Raw genomic sequence first — 20,710 nt, 5'->3', positions numbered from 1 at the left:
TTGGTGCCGGCAGTGCTTAACCCCTCCTGAATTGGGGGATTCGTGACATTGGGGGGCTGCAGGGCCCCCTTAGGGGCACATAGACTGGGGCAACAGCGCAGCCCCTTTCTCATCACTAACTGACAGGATGAGATCAGAGCTGCGCTTTTACATTTGAGCCTGCCACCAAGCAGGCTCATGCTGTGATTAAGTTGTGACCACTGGCCACACAGACATTTAAGAACACTTAAAATGCCATACAGATCGCAAGTGTGGTAGTTACAATGATTATGCGTAAAGTGCAAGTGCTAAATTACTTTACAGCAGATTACCCCTTGAAAAAGCGGACGGCGAAACGCGCGTCAGGGCACGGATTGTTAGTGCTGTGGTAGAGATCTTGGTCAGTATGCCTCATCAACTTTTTACTTTTTGTTTATATCAATTGGTGTGAGTATTGGGTCCATTTAGTCTAGGGTCCATTGTTGACCTGTTGATGTTATATTATAGACAGGACTACACTCTGGTATAGGCACTGACTTATTTCATTGCTGTAAAGTAATTTAGCACTTGCACTTTACGCATAATCATTGTAACTACCACACATTTGCGATCTGTATGGCATTTTAAGTGTTCTTAAATGTCTGTGTGGCCAGTGGTCACAACTTTATTTTGTACCAATAAAACATCTGTGATTTTGTATAAAATTTCGTTGCTTGAGTTGTGATTTGGAACCCATAGATCCATATATTCTTTATTGGTTCTTGCTATGTGTGATTATGGATCACTTATTTGTTTAAAATAGGGAAACGTGGTTGGTTTATCATGCTGTGATTAGTCCCGTCGGGTGCCAGGACTGCTCAGCTGTCCAGGACACACGTTTACATGCCCGTGTCACTGCATGCATACAGGAGGTGACGCTTGTAGTTCATGATGTATTGTGCCTCTCGTGATGCAGGAACTAGCACCTGATCATGATGTACACAGCACGTCATGGGTCATTAACCCTTAGGATACTGGAGATTTTAGAATTTTCATTTTTCTTCCCCAGCTTCCTTGAGCCATACCTTTTGTTTATATTTCCGTTACATAGCGGTATGAGGGCTTATTTTTATTTATTTTTTTTCCAGGACAAGTTGTATTTTCTAACGCCACCATTTAATATGGTATACAGTGTAGTGGGAAGGTGTCACGGTCCCTTCTGTGACAGATGTCAGGAGATCAAGGAGCCTGGCGGAGCGTGGAGGAATCTAACAGCCTCTTTAAAGGGTTTCTACCACCAGAAATACTGTTATGTAGCTGACTGACATTAGCGCATCGCTAATGTCAACACTACATAACAGTATGTTTCTAACATTAGTCCCTGCAGCCGTTTTTGTAAAAAAAAAAAGCACTTTTGGTATATGCTAATGAGCCTCTAGGTGCTATGTGGGCATATAACAAAAGTACTTTTTTTTTTTTACAAAAACAGCTGCAGGGACTAATGTTAGAAACATACTGTTATGTAGTGCTGACATTAGCGCATCGCTAATGTCAGTCAGCTACATAACAGTATTTCTGGTGGTAGAAACCCTTTCATTACTCTTTATTCAGTGTTTGTTTGTGACCTCATCCCCTGTTTCAGGTGTAGCTTAGTACTCATTACTCTACCCTATTTAGTGTTGCCTCACCCTTCTGACTGTGTGGTAGATAGCTTCTTTTGGGTTTGGCTGAGCTGGTGTGAGGTTGTCTCTGGTGTTCCTGCTCGTCCATTACTATAGAAGTTAAGTGTCACATTTGTTTGTGTTTTGTTTTCCCTTCTTTGCTTGTTGTTGTTACTAGGCCTCAGGGAAACGCCTGTTCTTTCATTGGGGAAGGAACAGGTTGCCTCAGCCCTGACAATATTCTTAGGGCTCTCTAAGGTCTCCAAGGTATGGGCATTTCTACCTTCAAGGAGTCAGGGCCAGGAGTAAGATTACTAGGTGATCTTTTCCTGTCCCTAGCATTGAGGCCTAATGGCTTTCCCTCCTCGTTGTCAGTTTGGCATTTCCTCATATACCTCATCCATGACAGAAGGAGTATTAATAAAATAAAAATATAAAATAAAAATTGCAAATGGGGTGGAATTTGAAAAAAAAAAAAACTAAAACGCAATTCCTCAACCATTTTACAGGTTTTGTTCCTACGGTGTTCCATTTGTGACAAAACTGACCCATGCCCTTTTTTTCTGTAAGATTGCAATACCTCGTAAGTATAGTGTGTTTTTTTTTTTGTCTAAATAGTGTAAAAATATGGGTCATTAACCCTTAGGATACCGGATATTTTAGCATTATAATTTTTCTTCCCCATCTTCCTTGAGCCATAACTTTTTTATTTTCTGTTCATAGCCATATGAGGGCTTATTTTTTGCAGGACAAGTTGTACTTTCTAATACCACCATTTAATATCACATACAATGTAGTGAGAGGCAAAAAAAAATAAAAATCCAAATGGTGTGGCATTGAGGGGAGGGGGGGGGGGGGGGGGACACAACTCCTCCACTGGTTTACAGGTTTTTTCCTACACAGTTTCCTTTGCGGCAAAACCAACCTGTGCACTTCACTCTCTGGGTCAGTATGATTATGCCAGAGGAATGTTATTTGTCTAGTACTAGAAGCGTATACAGAGGCTAGGGTAAAGGGGGCGTTATCTAGTAAACCAGTGAGAATGACATAACATCCTTTGCTATCTTTGATCACAGAGGACAATGTAAATACAACATCCCTTTTAATAGCCAAAAGAACTCCCTTTTTTTATGCAGGGGAGTGGAAAGTCTGGGTGATGACATCTGTGTATATCTATTGACAATAACTGAGTTTATTGAACCATGAGAACATTGCAGTGTGAACTTAAAGCATCTGACCATAATTGCCTCCTTTTGCAAGGGGAGTGTAGCCCTTTCACATTTAATGAATATACCTTAAATCCCATTATGATAGTGAACCCTACATTCTATACCCATCTCTAGAGGAACCACTTGTTGAACCGGCCCAAAAGTCAGTATATGGACTGTTACATGCCTGCAAAAAGTACACTGCTCAAAAAAATAAAGGGAACACAAAAATAACACATCCTAGATCTGAATTAATTAAATATTCTTCTGAAATACTTTGTTCTTTACATAGTTGAATGTGCTGACAACAAAATCACACAAAAGAAAAAAATGGAAATCAAATTTTTTAACCCATGGAGGTCTGGATTTGGAGTCACCCTCAAAATTAAAGTGGAAAAACACACTACAGGGTGATCCAACTTTGATGTAATGTCCTTAAAACAAGTCAAAATGAGGCTCAGTAGTGTGTGTGGCCTCCACGTGCCTGTATGACCTCCCTACAACGCCTGTGCATGCTCCTGATGAGGTGGCGGACGGTCTCCTGAGGGATCTCCTCCCAGACCTGGACTAAAGCATCTGCCAACTCCTGGACAGTCTGTGGTGCAACGTGACGTTGGTGGATAGAGCGAGACGTGATGTCCCAGATGTGCTCAATTGGATTCAGGTCTGGGGAACGGGCGGGCCAGTCCATAGCATCAATGCCTTCGTCTTGCAGGAACTGCTGACACACTCCAGCCACATGAGGTCTAGCATTGTCTTGCATTAGGAGGAACCCAGGGCCAACCGCACCAGCATATGGTCTCACAAGGGGTCTGAGGATCTCATCTCGGTACCTAATGGCAGTCAGGCTACCTCTGGCGAGCACATGGAGGGCTGTGCGGCCCTCCAAAGAAATGCCACCCCACACCATTACTGACCTAATGCCAAACCGGTCATGCTGGAGGATGTTGCAGGCAGCAGAACGTTCTCCACGGCGTCTCCAGACTCTGTCACGTCTGTCACATGTGCTCAGTGTGAACCTGCTTTCATCTGTGAAGAGCACAGGGCGCCAGTGGCGAATTTGCCAATCTTGGTGTTTTCTGGCAAATGCCAAACGTCCTGCACGGTGTTGGACTGTAAGCACAACCCCCACCTGTGGATGTCGGGCCCTCATATCACCCTAATGGAGTCTGTTTCTGACCGTTTGAGCAGACACATGCACATTTGTGGCCTGCTGGACATCATTTTGCAGGGCTCTGGCAGTGCTCCTCCTGTTCCTCCTTGCACAAAGGCGGAGGTAGCGGTCCTGCTGCTGGGTTGTTGCCCTCCTATGGCCTCCTCCACGTCTCCTGATGTACTGGCCTGTCTCCTGGTAGCGCCTCCATGCTCTGGACACTACGCTGACAGACACAGCAAACCTTCTTGCCACAGCTCGCATTGATGTGCCATCCTGGATAAGCTGCACTACCTGAGCCACTTGTGTGGGTTGTAGACTCCGTCTCATGCTACCACTAGAGTGAAAGCACCGCCAGCATTCAAAAGTGACCAAAACATCAGCCAGGAAGCATAGGAACTGAGAAGTGGTCAGGTCACCACCTGCAGAACCACTCCTTTATTGGGGGTGTCTTGCTAATTGCCTATAATTTCCACCTGTTGTCTATCCCATTTGCACAACAGCATGTGAAATTGATTGTCACTCAGTGTTGCTTCCTAAGTGGACAGTTTGATTTCACAGAAGTGTGATTGACTTGGAGTTACATTGTGTTGTTTAAGTGTTCCCTTTATTTTTTTGAGCAGTGTATAAAAGAGAACATAGTAGAACAAAAGGAAAATAACCACATTAGTCGATAATGCTGAACCAGAAAGTCCAAAGTGCTTCATGTGAGCAAAGCCATAAACAGGGGGCATTCACCCCTGGATGTGTAGGGTACATGCCATTGCTATACAACACCGTATGTAACATCTTAGTCCAGCTCAGACCAGGGTTCACTCCAAGGAAATCTTGTATTGTCTGCGAAGTAATTCACCAGTACAGGATGCATCCTCATTTTGCTAAATCAGTAGCTTTACTGGCAATTCCCACCAATAGCAGATGTGCTTCTCTCTTAGAAGTCTGGTTATGGTGGCAAATACCCTTTTAGCCAAGGTTGCTGCTGCCAGGTATGGGAACACTGCTATGCCTTCAAATGCTGCTGAAGGTTGGGGGGGGAGGGGATTGCCTTAGAGCTTTTACATGAAACCATTTTGATCAGCATCACCTGCCTCTTCTCCTGTGGAAATGTTTCAGATGCAATACGGAAGACAGGACCTCCTCACATGCTCACAGTAGACACACTGAAAAGCCGGAGTCTCTGCGCACATCTAAGAAAATATTCAATAGCATAGTGAGGGAAGTACAAAGATTTCACAACTTGGGGAACAAACTACCCACATAAAGGGCAAGATGGCGGAACAGACTGCTTTCCACAACTCACAAATAGATGCCAATGAAGCCCTCGCGGAGGAGGTAGGGAGACTAGCCGCCAAAATACACAATATGGAAGACCGCAATCTGCACAACAACATACACCTCAGAGGGGTGACCGAATTGGTGGGCACAGATAAACTCTGCTCCCTACTCAAAAACCTCTTCAAAGACAGCATACCAGGTGTGTCGGCGCTAGACATGACCATAGACAGGATTCATTAGATCCCCAAGCCTGCAGGACTAGATCCTGCTTCCCCACAGGATGTTCTTGCAAGGATCCATTTTTTCCATATTAATTTCACACAAGCATGAGTAAAAGACAGCTCCTGTCCTGAACATCTAGCACTGCCAGGGTCACATAGCATTATATTGATTTATGATGCTATGTTCTTACAGTTCTGGAATGTACTGGATAACAGTGACCGCTTTATATCACCATTATCAAATACATTCCACACCTCGGAGGGTTACATAGCTTCATAAAATCAATATAAGGCTATGTGACACACCACCACCCCCCCCCCCCCCCCCCCAGCAGTGCTGGGAGGTTAGGATGGAAGAAGTCTTATACTCGCGCTTTGAGTGTACAACAAACTTGAGAATTAATGGAATAAGGAGAAATCGAGCAAATTTAAATTTTTTCCCCATATTAATTTCAATTTATTTTACTATTCTTAAAGTAGTGTGTATAGTCTCTTTCTAAAGAGTATCTGAACCTGAAATTGTGCATTTGTTAGCAATTTGCCTAAATTTTAGCAATACAGTGTCCATATTCTGACCACCATACATTCTTTATATTTCTGAGCTGTGTGAGCTCATTTTATCATGTGGCGATATTTTTATACCATATTGTAGTGTATACGGGCTGATCACTTTTTTGGGTTGTGAAGCAACAAACTGCAAATTTGACATTTTTATTTTCTTTACAGAATTCACCATACAGGATAAATATATTTTAATATTACAATAATTTTATGACGCAGTGCTAATGATTTCTTTTTAATTGTTCACTTTTTTAAAATTTCAGTTAGGGGACATGAACATGTGATTGATGGTAATTCATCGCAGTCTATGGGAGAATTGATCAAACAGAGTCTATGGGAGATACACTGTTTCTATACAGCTGTGGCAGGTCTCTGGTTCCTGAGGCAGCTTCAAGCTCTCTGAGGGAGCTGTTAGATTCTCCAATCTCAGTGCCTTCTCAGATGCTGTCATTTAGGCATTACTGTTGAATGCAAGCATTAGCTCTAGGTGTTTGCTATGTAAAACAGGTACCCAGCAGCTATGGTGCCTGCCCTTCTGAGTGGGCAGAAGGTTTTAACTCTAGACTTCTGCTGTGCATGCACAGCGGACATCCTGAAGGGGTTAAATATACACACACATGTTAATACAAAATTTGTTGAAAAGGCGTTCCATTAAAAATCTCCTTAAAAGAAAAGGGGGCCCTGCCTGTGTCTCCAGCATTGACGAGGCTCTTTTTACTATACGAACTGTAAATCTGTAAAATACTCTACCTCAGGATGTGATCAAGACAGGAACAGTGGATGATTTTAAAAATGGCTAGATTTAAATAACATTAATGCTTATGTAAACGTGTTAAATTTGGCTTCTCAATCACCACCCATACTTTGGTTAAACTAGATGGGCCGATGTCTTTTCAACCTTGCTAGAATTATATGACTGAACTGAGAATGAATAGCTAAACTAACTTGTCCACAACAAAGATGCTGGGGCAGTTACTAATCCTATAAATCAGGGATCAGCAACCTCCGGCTGTTCTGAAACTACAACTCCCAGAATCCTTTCACTTCCAAGGGAGTTACAAGAACAGTAGACCGTTTACATGCTGGGAATGATAGTTTCACAGCAGCTGGAGTGCCAAAGGTTGCTGATCTTTGCTATAGATAGTTTTTTTTTTCTAGGTTTACACTATGTACCACAGTTGTCATCCAAACTGAGCGATTGTGATAAATGTGGGCAAGACCAGATATACTGTCTAACTTAATACTAATGGTTGGCTCACTTTGAAACTCCACCTCTAACAGAAAGCCACACCCCTTTCAAACATTTTGGAAAAATCTGTGGAAACCCTAGTTGTACCAAACTGCTTTTTAGATGGATTCTAGGCACAAACAAAATCTAAATCTTTGTGAAGGTAATCTTACTGGTGATTAGAAGATATTCACTCCAGTTGTTTCATGTGACAGTCTCCAACTGACACAATCTCATGTTTAAAGGACATGTGATTAACACAAGTCAAAGGATCATTAGAATAATAAAATTAATAACTTTTATTTTCGTTTTACAAAAATTACAATACTTCACAATTTTAGTTAAACCCTGCATCAGAAAGTAGTTAAAATATAGTAAAGTGCTTTTTTTTTTTTACTTTTTTAAAATTAGTCAAACAAATGTTATTTAGAAAAAACCTTTTATTAAAAAAGGTATTTACAATTCCACAGCGCTTTTATGGCAAACGTGCATATACTTGGCCATTCGGAGACAAACTAGCTAAAACAATTTCTCTGCATATTTTTCTTCTGAAAGTTTTTCTACTCTTAAAAGCAGGATTCATAGTTTAGATGCACCAGATGTACTCAAATTACACAACTTGAACTTAAAAGCATGTTTTAATTGTGTCTTCCCTGTAAAGCATGCACGCACTTTTGGCATCTGTGGTATATTCAGCCCAAACTGTACAAGGAATGCTGTGAAAACCCAACAGTAATAAATTTGTTGTTTCAGGGTGTGTCCAACATGGGACATAAGTAGCGGCAAAACCTGCAATTAAACCGCACAACTTGCCTTCTGATTTTCATGGTATGGACTTTCCTGCGTATTTGCCTCCCTACACTTTGCAAAGTGTGAAATCCGCAGCATAGACCTACTGTGGATTTAAAATCCACATCTCATCATGGATTTTACCCTTTTCAATAGGGAGAAATGAGGCAAAACTGCTGCCTGTTTTTCCAAATTTACGTCTCATGTGGACATTCCATCACTGTTTGGAACCTAACATTTGTCAGTTACTAAGCCCTGAGTACATCATAAAAAAACGGAATTAGTCTTACCGGTAATTCTGTTTCCATGAGATCATCACGACGGCATACAAGGAGATTGACCCCTGACCTCTGTAGGGGCAGGAACAGAGAAAGGTTAAATACCCTCCTCCCACCACCAACACCAGTGTTTCCAAAATCACACAGAGCAACCCGGTGGTGGAAAATAGTGAAAAAAAGGTATTACTCCATACCTTCTAGAGACCTACCAGGTCAAAAAACGATTTAAATCATAGGGAGGGAATAACGTGCCGTCGTGATGATCTCATGGAAACAGAATTACCGGTAAGACTAATTCCGGTTTTTCCATAGCATCATCACGACGGCATACAAGGAGATATAAAAAATATATCAGTTAAGGGGGGGGCTACAGCCTGGAGGACTTTCCGCCCGAAGGACAGATCAGAAGATCTGGAAAGATCTAGGCGATAGTGCTTTATAAATGTATGAATGCTGGACCAAGTGGCAGCACGACAGATTTCCTCCAGAGAAGCCCCAGCTCTCTCCGCCTGAGAGGAAGACATGGCCCGAGTGGAATGGGCCCTAATGTTGACTGGACATGTAAGGTTTTGTATTTGGTAACAAAGACTAATGGCTTCTTTGAGCCATCTAGCTATAGAGGACCGGGAGGCTTTTTGGCCCTTAAATCTTCCTCCAAAAAGGACTAGTAGATTGTCAGATTTCAAAAACTTTCGTCACCGTGATATAGTTTAGGACTGCCCGTCTAACGTCCAGAGAGTGAAATGCCGATTCTTTGTCATTAGAGGGGTGCTGGCAAAAAGAAGGTAGGGTAACTTCCTGGCTCCGATAAAAATTGGATACGACTTTGGGGAGAAATCCAGGATCCAGACGGAGAATAATTCTATCATCTAGAATACGGAGGTAGGGTTCCCTGATTGATAGGGCTTGTAATTCCCCTACTCTGCGGGCCGAAGTTATCGCAATTAAGAAGGCCGTTTTCAAGGACCATAATTTTATTGGACAGTCAGACATGGGTTCAAAGGGTGGTAAAGTAAGGCCTGTAAGAACGACGTTCAGATCCCAGGAAGGGACACGGGCGGTGATCGTTGGGCGGAGCCTCGTCGCTGCCTTAATGAATCTTTTGATCCAACGATGGCCGGCTATATCTTGGTCAAAGAAAACCTAGGGCTGAGATTTGGACCTTCAAGGTAGAGGGTCTAAGTCCCAGGTCCAGACCTTGCTGTAGGAAATCCAGTATTCTTTGGATGTTGGGTTTACGCAAATGTGGCGATTCGTCCCCACTCCAGGAACAAAAACGTTTCCAGATCTTAAGGTAAATTGCTGACGTTACCTTCTTTCTGGAGGCTTTCAAAGTAGCAATAACTTCGTCTGACAGGCCCTGAAGCTTCAGGGTTTGGGACTCAGGATCCAAGCCGCCAATTTCAGAAACTGCGGGTTTGGGTGTAGAACTGGACCCTGCTGGAGTAGATCCCCCCGCACAGGAAGGAGCCATGGATCTTGTAGGGAAAATTTTTGGAGGGATGAGAACCAGCTTCTCTTTGGCCATAGGGGAGCGATCACAATCACCGTGGCCTTGTCTTGGAGAATTTTTTGTACCACCTTCGGAATTAGAGGAAGTGGAGGGAAGGCATAGCACAGATTCCAATGCCAACGAATGGCGAAGGCGTCTAAGGCATGAGGTCTGTCCCTGGGGTTTAGGGAACAGAATGTTTCCACCTTTGAGTTTGCCCTGGTGGCAAACAGATCCACGTCGGGCATCCCCCATTTCCTTACTACTAGCCCGAATATTTCTGGACTTAGAGACCATTCTGTATGGTCGATTCTGTGGCGACTGAGAAAATCCGCTTCCTGATTTAGTATTCCCTTCAGATGAACTGCCGATATCGAGGCCATTCTGTTCTGCCCAAGCAAAGATTTTTGTTGACATTGCTTGTAGGGTTACGGACTGTGTTCCCCCTTGATGGGAGAGGTAGGCAATGGCCGTAGTGTTCGACAGCACTTTTATGTGATGATGACACAACATTTCCTCTGCTACCTTTAACACCTCCCAGACTGCTCTCAGTTCCCTGAAGTTCGATGACTGGGATCTGATCGAATCTGGCCAAGTGCCCTGGAACATACGATCCCCCACCTTTGCACCCCAGCCGGACAGACTTGCGTCTGTTATTACCTGGACCTGGGGAGTCTTCTGCCACAGATTTCCCCGTGATAAGTTTCCGTGGTCTTTCCACCAATTTAGGGACTGCAGAATCCGAGTTGGTGGACTTACTTGATGATCTAGAGAGGATTGGCACTTGTTCCAGACACTCAGGATCCAGGACTGAAGGGGTCTGAAGTGTATTTGACACCAGGGAACTGCCGGAATACAAGATGTTAGCAGGCCCAGCAGACTCATCGCCTCTCTGATAGAGCAAGATCTTCTTTTCTGAAAGGACCTGATCTTTTGTTGGAGAACTGATATTTTGTCTCGAGGTAGGAATACCGCTTGCTTTCGGGAGTCTAGGATCATCCCTAAGAAACGAACTTCCCTTAAGGGGGTGAGGACGGACTTTCCTTTGTTCACGATCCACCCCAGATCGTCTAGGATGGAGAGAAAAAACCTCAGGTTCGAACTGATTTGGCTGAGACTTTCGCTGACTAGAAGGAAATCGTCCAAATAAGGGATTATCATAAGTCCCTGTCTTCGGGCAAAGGCGACCATCTCTACCACTACTTTGGTAAATATTCTTGGCGCAGATGAAATCCCGAAGGGAAGGGCCCTGAACTGGTAGTGATGGACGTTCCCTGATATATCCTGGATTGCAAACCGGAGAAACTTCTGTGAGTCGGTGTGAATGGGAATGTGGTAATAAGCGTCTTGTAGGTCTATTGTGCACATGAAGACGTCTTTGCTTAGCAGAGGGATTGTAGATGCTAGGGTCTCCATCCTGAATTTTTGATAACTGATGAACCTGTTTAGTGGTTTCAGGTTTATGATAGTCCGAAAAGTGCCTTTCTTCCTGATTAGAAATAGGGTTGAATAGAAACCCCTGCCTCTTTCTGGAGGCGGGACCGGTGAGATTACATTCATTAAGTGAAGTTTCTGGACTCCTTGCCAAAGGTTCATTTGGAACCGTGTCAGTGAAAATTTGTTTGGGGGTCTTGAAGACCACTCTATTTGGTAGCCTGCCCCGACTACCTTGGAAATCCAGGGGTTCTGGGAGATGGATTCCCATGACCCCAGGAATCTTGAGAGTCTTCCCCCCCACCCCGACGTCATTGCTTATCGGAGGATTTTGGGTGGGAGAAGGATTGGCCTCTTCCTCCTTTTGGATAGCTCCAACGTCCTGATTTCCCTTTCCCCCTGTAGCTTTTTTCTTGACCCGAGGAGGGGCGAAAAGGATACCGGTGTCTGGAGGGGCGATCTTCCGGAAACCCCTTCTTTCTGTCCGCGGCCTTCTCTAGAATCTTATCTAGCACCGGGCCAAACACATATTCTCCAGAAAAGGGTATGGAACAGAGCTTCAATTTAGACGTCTTGTCCCCCGACCAGCACTTCATCCAGAGGGCTCTTCTGGCTGCATTGGAAAGTGCCGCGTCTCTGGCAGAGAATCGGACTGATTCGGCAGAGGCATCCGCCAGGAAGGCCGTGGCGGATTTTAAAAGAGGGAGAGAACTAAGAATTTGTTCCCTAGATGTTCTATCTTTAATATGAGTTTCCAATTCTCCCAACCAAAGATACATGGATCGGGCGACTGAGGTAGCCGCAATATTGGTTTTAATATTTAACATGGACGCCTCCCAGGATTTCCTGAGAAGACTGTCCGCTTTACGATCCATTGAATCTTTAAGTTGGGAGGTATCTTCAAATGGGAGAGGTTTTCTTGTTCACTTTGGCCACCTGTACATCGATCTTGGGAATTTCATTGAAAATTTTAGATTCCTCTGGATCAAAAAGCAACCTATTTTTGAACGCAGCCGGGACTCCCAGACGTCTTTCTGGATCTGCCCACTCATCAAGGACCATATCCCTAATACTCTCGTTAATGGGGAACACACGAGTTTTCTTGACTCTTAGGCCCCCAAACATTTCTTCTTGTACTGAATGGGTACGTTGCACTTCCTCCACGCCCATGGTCGACCTTACTGCCTTTAATAGGTCGGACATTTCTTCTGTAGAAAAGTAATATCTACGACCGACATCCACTGAGTCTGTATCAGACTCTCTCCCCCTCTTCCCATGACCTAACGGAGTGGGCACTTTCATCCGCCATAACTTCTAGGTCCAAAGGGGATGGAGACCTAGCCTGCTTCCTCTTAGGTTGCGGCAAGTCGGGGGGATTAGTGGACAGGTGGGCCAGGGATGAACGGATCTCTTCCTGAATCATAGTTTTCAATTCCTCTTTTAAGGTGGGTGCTTCATCCTGTACAATATTAGAAATACAAGACTTGCACAACTTTTTAGGGTAGTAGTCAGGAAGTCTGCTATTGCAGGAGATACATTTGAGTGTTTTTTTGATTTTTTTCGGGGCTTCTTTAGCCTAAGAGAGGAGAAGGCAGGGCATCAGGGTATGACCACTAGAGGGAGAGAGAGAGCAAGAGGGGGTCAGCAGAAGCGAGCTAGCTGCCACTGGAAATAACTTTCTCTCTCTTTTTTCCCCTTCCCCCTATTACAGCAGGAGAGGGGGATCAACAGACTCCCTGACCTGCACATATAATACCCCCGAAGGGGACTCACAGTTGGTAGCAGCGCCGGTGGCTCAGCTCTAGAGAATCGCTCAGATGCCGACATCGTCCTCTCTGCAGGCAAGGGTTCCGCACCAGTGGGGACCGATCCTGGGAGCGTTTTGACACTGGCGGTAACCAGCGTTCATGCCTCGGTTTTTAACTGGGCTCCACGCTGCCGCCGCGACGTCACTTCCGGGTCGCCGGCCGTGACGTCATAAACATGCGCTCCATGCGCCGGCGCGCACTCAGCTGTCGCCCGAGTAGGCTAGGAGGGAGTCTGCGCCAGGGAACAGGCCCCGGAATAACCAGGATGAGATAGGCCCTGAACCCCCTGCCCAGCGTTAGTACTTGGACCGCGGGAGGGAAGGGGGACGCCATGCTGGATGCCGGCGTTTTTCCAAAGGTAACGGAAAAATAAAAAATAAACAGGTTCCATTTCCTTAGCTTCATCTCCCTGCATACAGGGAGACCTTTCTCTGCCCTGTCCTCTGTACGGACAGGAAACACTGGTGTTGGTGGTGGGAGGAGGGTATTTAACCTTTCTCTGTTCCTGCCCCTACAGAGGTCAGGGGTCAATCTCCTTGTATGCCGTTGTGATGATGCTATGGAAATAACAGATTCAATACATTTTAAAACCTTTATAAAGCTAAAATATAAGAATTGCAAATTTGACGACTATGGTTTCATTGAGTTATTTCACACAGTCCAAGCTACTTTCCTACCTTTTGGGTTTGCATGTAGGCATTAAAGAGGATTTCAGAAATAACTAAACCTCCCCAATTAGTTAAAATAAAAACATGTTATATTGGCCTTTCTCCAGCATTGTTCTCTGCAGGCTAATCCAGTCCTCCTTCCACTGCTTAGATACAAACCGTAGCCAATCACAGTTCTCAGGGGTAGACCACTGAGGACAGTGATGGGCTGCAGCAGCCACATGCTATATACCAGCACTTCAGTGCATTAAAAAATAATAATTAAGCAGGTTAAAAAGCATGGAGTAATGTCGCAGAAGTTGGGCGCTTGTCTAAGATTTTTAATTATTTCTGACAACCCCTTTATTGCCAGATTTTTCTAGATTTAACACATACGGTGCTAAAAGTAAACTGTAAAAAAATGCACCCAACACTGCAAGTAAACCAAACATTTGTTAGGGTGGTGTCACGCAGTTTGTCAGCTTTTTTTTTTTCCTTTTACCCTCAGTTCACACCTGAGCGTTTTACAGCGCGTTCCTACGCGCTGTAAAACGCTCAAGGAGAAACCAATGCTTCCCTATGGGAATGGTTCTCACCTGGGCGTTTTACAGCGCGTACGATCGCGCTGTAAAACGCCCGACGCTCAAACAAGTACATGAGCGTTTTTTGGGGCGTTTGTCGCGCGTTCCCGTACATAGACTTTCGGGAACGCGCGACAATGTGTGTTCACTTGTCTCTGTATGCGCGATTGTAAACGCCCGTACAATCGCGCATACAGAGCGCTCCTTTCAGAACGCTCAGGTGTGAACCCAGCGTTACAAAGTTCAGAAGTGGATCCACCAGGAGGAAGTCCTTCCTTTATATTTCTCATTTCTTTGCTACCCACATCCAACTTTGGCTTAAAAAATAAAATAAAATAAAAACTTCCATAAAAGCTGATAGACATTCCTTAAGGGGATACATTTGAAGGGCAGATATCAGCATTTCACAGCCCTTAATCTAATGATGGTTCCTAAAATTGTGCAGTTTTCACACTGGCCACTAAGCCTAGTAATAGAGTAGATTCTGGCTCATCTATATGGAGATATCTTTCATAGTAATCCTGCCGCTGATTATCAGACATCTGCTGAAAAGTTACCTGTAGAGAATGGAGTGAGATTAGTCTTAGTGGTCAGTACAAAGATTGCAGGATTAGGATTTTAGTTTTTTTATATAAAATTGGAAATATGGAAAACTGAAAAGAAAATGTGATTTAAATAATGTTCCTGATGACATTCCTTTTAAGTTGTCATTTTCCAAGTCTGTAGATACACTTAATGTGGAGCTAACACATGAATTTTTGTTAGGAAAACTAATTATCGCAGTTTGATAACACTGCATCAAAAATTCTTAATTGAAGACAAAGTTGTTAGCAATAATTCACTTCATTAAAACCTATAATAAACAGGCTAAAAAAATATTTCAAACTTTAATTTTTTATTCTTTTCTCTGAAGTTCACCACTGTTTAAATATGGATTCCCCACCACTGCTCCTGTCTGTACCAGGGCTGCTCTGCTAAAGCCTGGCATAGATGGGCTATAACAGGGCTGGCACTGACAGGAAAAAGCAATGTGCTATGTGATCTCCATCCCAGCGCTTGCTCTGCCAATAGCCTGCAACAATGTGGTATGCAGGTTATTAGAGCTGAGCGAGTGCAGAGCAGGAGCTCAATCTAGCATATGCCTCCTCTTGCCCACGCCCACTTTAAGCCTGACAGCCCATCTATACCAGGCTTTAGCAGCACTGGTATTGGCAGAAGATGCTCCAGTCTGCACAGTATGGCCTTAAAAAAAAAAAAGAACATTTATAAAAGTACATTAGAAATTGGCTTTTGCAACTTTTTGCACTTGCTTGCGCAACATTTAAGTGACTTGGCATTTTTATACCACTCCAGTTTTGTAATGTGGGTGTGGTTGGCTATGTTAATGAGTTTCACTCCACATTTAACACACTTTTTTTTTTTTTTAAAGGCCACAAAAACTGTCTTACTCCAGTAGAAGGGTGGAGTAGGAAAACTGAAGTAGCTTCCGTAGACAAATGTGTTAAGTCTAATAAGACAAATTTATCAAATATCATAAGACATTTGATCAATGTGGCAGAAAGTACTCTGAAGGGTACTTTCACACTAGCGTTTTTCTTTTCCAACATAGAGTTCCGTCCTAGGGGCTTTATACTGGAAAAAAAAAATCAGTTTTATCCCCATGCATTCTGAATGGAAAGCAATCCGTTCAGGATGCATCAGGATGTCTTCAGTTCAGTCTTTTTGACTGTTCAGGACGGAGATAATACCACAGCATGTTACGATTTTATCTCCGGCCCCCCCGAAAAAAAACTGAACACTTGCCTGAATGCCGTCTCCGGCATTTTTTTCCATAGGAATGTATTAGTGCCAGATCCAGCATTAAAAATACTGCAATGCCGGATCAGTCCTTCCGGTCTGCGCATGCGCAGACCTTTAAAAATGTGAAAAATAAATAAATATAGAAACTATATGACAAATTGACAGACCGATCTGTTTTTGCAATGCATTTGTGAGATGGATCCGCATCAGTCTACAAATGCTGTCTGTTTGCATGGAGATTGCCGGATCACTCTGCCTTAAAGAGGACCTTTCATCCGAATCAAGTATGTAAACTGAATATACATACATGGAGAGCGGCGCCCAGGGACCCCCCTGCACTTACTATTATCCCCGGGCGCCGCTCCGTTCTCCGGTGATAGCCTCCGGTAAAGTCATAGTTAGGCTCCACCCATTTGAGCCTGCCGGCGTCTCCTTTTCCTATGCTGTAGTGCTGGCCAATCGCAGCGCTCAGCTCATAGCATGGCTAAGAGCTGAGCGCTGCGATTGGCCAGCGCTACAGCATAGGAGAAGGAGCCGCCGGCAGGCTCAAATGGGTGGAGCCTAACTATGACTTTACCGGAGGCTATCACCGGAGAACGGAGCGGCGCCCGGGGATAATTGTAAGTGCAGGGGGGTCCCTGGGCGCCGCTCTCCATGTATGTATATTCAGTTTACATACTTGATTCGGATGAAAGGTCCTCTTTAAGTGTGAAAGTACCCTTAAACAGACTCCAAATTTTCCCCTCAAATTCCCCCCTATATGTATTTTTTTTATGAATTGTGACTGAAGGTTTAGGAACATCTTAAATGACTGATCAGACTTCAGCTGTAAGGTAAGCCTTTTCATTTACATAGGTAAAGTGGATGCAACAAACACCATATAAAGTTTGGATTCCAATACCTAAATCCAACACAGCATTGATACAATGAAAGATTCCAATCTGGCAAAAATGCTTTGATTTATTTTCATTTTCTGAAGTGGACCATTTTAGTGATTCATAATAAAGCACAACATGTAAATAAATCAAATGAAGAGCCTCTGCGCTAACACAGCAATAACACATGAGAATGTACAAACCTCTTACTTGCACTAAGGCACTTATATCATTTAGCAAATACACTGTATCCTTTAGTCAACAATGCAGCAGAAGAAAAAAAAAAAAAAAGACCTTCGAGGATACTGTGACACCACAGAATTGCTATGTATTTCTCACCTATACTTCTTCATGGTTCTGTGAGACAGCCACTAAAAAAAAAAAAAAAAAAATTGCCTAGTAAAATGCAAGCTAAAAATGTATGTAACATGCCTGAGCTTAGATTCCAGTGTCCTCCAAAATTTGTACAGATCAAAGCAAAGATACTAGCACTCTGACTGTGGCTGTGCCAAGTTTAAAGGGAACCTGTCATCCCCCTTTATGTTGGCCATACTAAAGGCAGAATAAAGTAGAGACAAGCGAGTTGATTTCAGCGGTCTGTAATTTTTAAGTTAAAAGTGGTTGCCGAGAACCATCACCACAAACATTGCAGACTGGGCCTAGAAAGGAGTCACGGCCACCAGAGAAGAGTCATGGTTATTCATGAAGTCCTGCTCCCCCTGCTGATGACCGACAGACTTCTACCTAGTTTTCTCCCTTTCTCTCTAGGAGAGAACTGCCAATCAGCAAATGAGCGGTGAGAGCAGGAGATTATGAATAACCATTACTCTTCTCAAGTAGATTTGACTTTAGGACTGGGCTGCAATGATTATGATGCTGATTCTCCACCACTGAAATCAGCATTTCTGTCACTACTTTATACTGCCCTCAGTACGGTCAGCATAAAGTTGACGACAGGTTCCCTTTAAGTTATTCCCTGTCAACAGGAGCCAGACCTGCAACAAATCAGCTCATAGGCAGGGGTGTTGGGAGTTGGACTACCTGATCTGATACTGATGGCCTTTCCTAAAGGTAAGCCGTCCATATCAAAATCCTGGACAACCCCCTTAAAGGAAAAAAAAAAACTTGAATATAGCTTTAGAATGTGCCTCCATGGTAACATTCTTAATAAAAAAAAATACAAATAAAAAAAAAAAAGTAAGTGATCTCCCAGTTATTCCCATCCATCTTCTATTTCTTGTTTAGAACACTTTCACGCAAGTTTTTAGTGCCATTTTCTGATTTCCCATCTTTGCTATAAAAACACCAGCTCCAGCTTTTTTTTTTCTACTCGTTTGTTAAATGTGGAATTTGTGTTTCAGACTTTTCAAAAATGCAGCATGCTCTAGCTAATGTTTTACTAATGTGTTGCCGCCAAAAACATAAGTGGCACATCTAGGTTTCTACATGTTCCAACCCCCACCCAACCCTAATTTTAGAGTGGAAAAAACAAAAAACAGTACCTTGCAAGTATAGAAACAGAAGGAAATTTGAACACTCAACTGACAGAGGTCTGAGACCTTAAAGAGGACCTTTCACAAGAATAAAAAATCTAAACTAAGCATACAGACATGGAGAGCGGCACCCAGGGATCTCCCTGCACTTACTGTTATCCCTGGGCGCCACTCCGTTCTCCCGGTATAGGCTCCGATATCTTCATATGTTCGGCTCCACCCAGTTGAACCTGCCGTGGTCTCCTTCTCCCATGATGTAGCGCTGGCCAATCGCAGCGCTCAGCTCATAGCCTGAGAGAAAAAAACACTCAGGCTAGGAGCTGAGCACTGCGATTGGCCAGCGCTACAGCATGGGAGAAGGAGACCACGGCAGGTTCAACTGGGTGGAGCCGAACATATGAAGATACCGGAGGCTATACTGGGAGAACGGAGCGGTGCCCAGGTATAACAGTATGTGCAGGGAGATCCCTGGGCGCCGCTCTCCATGTCTGTATGCTTAGTTTAGATTTTTTTATTCTAGTGAAAGGTCCTCTTTAAATAGCCTGTTAGGAAGTCTTCAAAATCATTGTACGGAAAAGGCCAGGTGATGCAAATGTCAATGCTTTATAAATACCCAGACTCCTAACTTTGTCCTAAAAAACAGCAGGGGTTCTTCATGGCTAAGCAGCTGTATAACACAAAATAAAAATCCTTGAGGCCCACACAGCAGGAAAAGGCTATAAGAAGATAGCAAAGCATTTTCAGGTTGTCACTTCCTCAGTTTGAAATGCAATTAAGAAATGGCAGTTAACGTGAACAGCGGAGGTCAAGAGAAGGTCTGGAAGACCAAGAAAAATTTCAGTCAAAGCTGCTTGTGGGATTGCTAGAAAGGAAAATCAGAACCCCAGCTTGACTGCAAAAGATCTTCAGGAAGATTTGGCAGACTCTGGAGTTGTGGTACATTGTTCTACTATTCAACACCTGCACAAATATCGCCTTGACAGACAAGTTGTATCACAAGAAAACCTCCTATGCATCCTCACCACAAAATTCAGCATCAGAAGTTGCTAAACATCTAAACAAGCATGGGGCATTTTGAAAACAAGTCATGTGAGGTTAAAATAGAACTCTTTGGCAACAATGAGCAAAGGTATGTTTTAAGAAAAATGGGCACAGAATTTCATGAAAACACCACCATTAAGTATGGGAGTGCAGCAATCGTGCTTTTTGTTGCAGCCAATGGCACAAAACATTTAATGGGTAGAGGGAAGAATGGATTCAATGAAATTTCAGCAAATTCTGGAAGCAGACAAAAAAACAAAACAAAAAGTTAAAGAGGATGGCTTCAACAAATGGACAATGATCCTAAACATGCCTCAAAATCCACAATAGATTACATCAAAAGGAGCAAGCTGAAGCTTTACCATAGTCCTCAGTCCCTCGATCACGGAAAAACTCTAGATAGACCTCAAAAGAGCAGCGCATACAAAGACAGCCCAGGAATCTCACAGCCGTGGAACAAGACCTGAAATACTCTTGGCTGGCTGCAAAAAGCTTTTAAAAACTGATTCTTAAGGGGTGCTAATTGGTACTAACCATGCAGGGTGCCAACAGTTTAGCTTTGCAGCCTTTTCCTTTTTTGTTATTTTGAAAATGTTACAAAGATTAAAGAAAGTTTTTGCTTAAAAAACAAAGGAAATGTGTCATTTTTAACTTAATGCCATTTGGAGATCATTTAATCTGCAACTTGCCAAACTGTTCACAATAACAGTAATATTGACCAGGGGTGCCCTAACTTTTGCATGTCACTGTAGATACTTTATTATGGTCTCTTCAGACTCCCTCTCAGAACTTCCATCTACATGTCTGGTGTTGGTCAGAAGATTCTAAAGAACATTTTTATTGGCTGGCCTGCTCAAATAGTAGGAACAATTCACTGCCGCCTATGTACGCGATCTGTATGGTGGAACAGCTTCTGAGTGTGTGTGACCACCAGCAATAAATACATAAGAGCGCCATTATGACAGCAGGGGACATAATATACCAGTAATATCTAGGCAAGAAACATAAAAAATTACTTCAACAGAAAATTTCTTTAAGCCATTCAACAGAAAAGTAATATTCACGGACCAGCACCTTTCAAGAAAACGGGGGAGGAGAAAAAGCTATAATAGCAAAACCTGGTAGAAAATAAAAATGATTGCATACAACTGAGAAACTTGCTATATTCATAGACCAGAATGGCACAGGAAAGTTTAGCAGTTTGAAA

This window comes from Bufo bufo, chromosome 2, assembly GCF_905171765.1.
Source record: "Bufo bufo chromosome 2, aBufBuf1.1, whole genome shotgun sequence".
Classification (NCBI taxonomy): Eukaryota; Metazoa; Chordata; class Amphibia; order Anura; family Bufonidae; genus Bufo; species Bufo bufo.
This window is presented reverse-complemented; position numbering follows the sequence as displayed.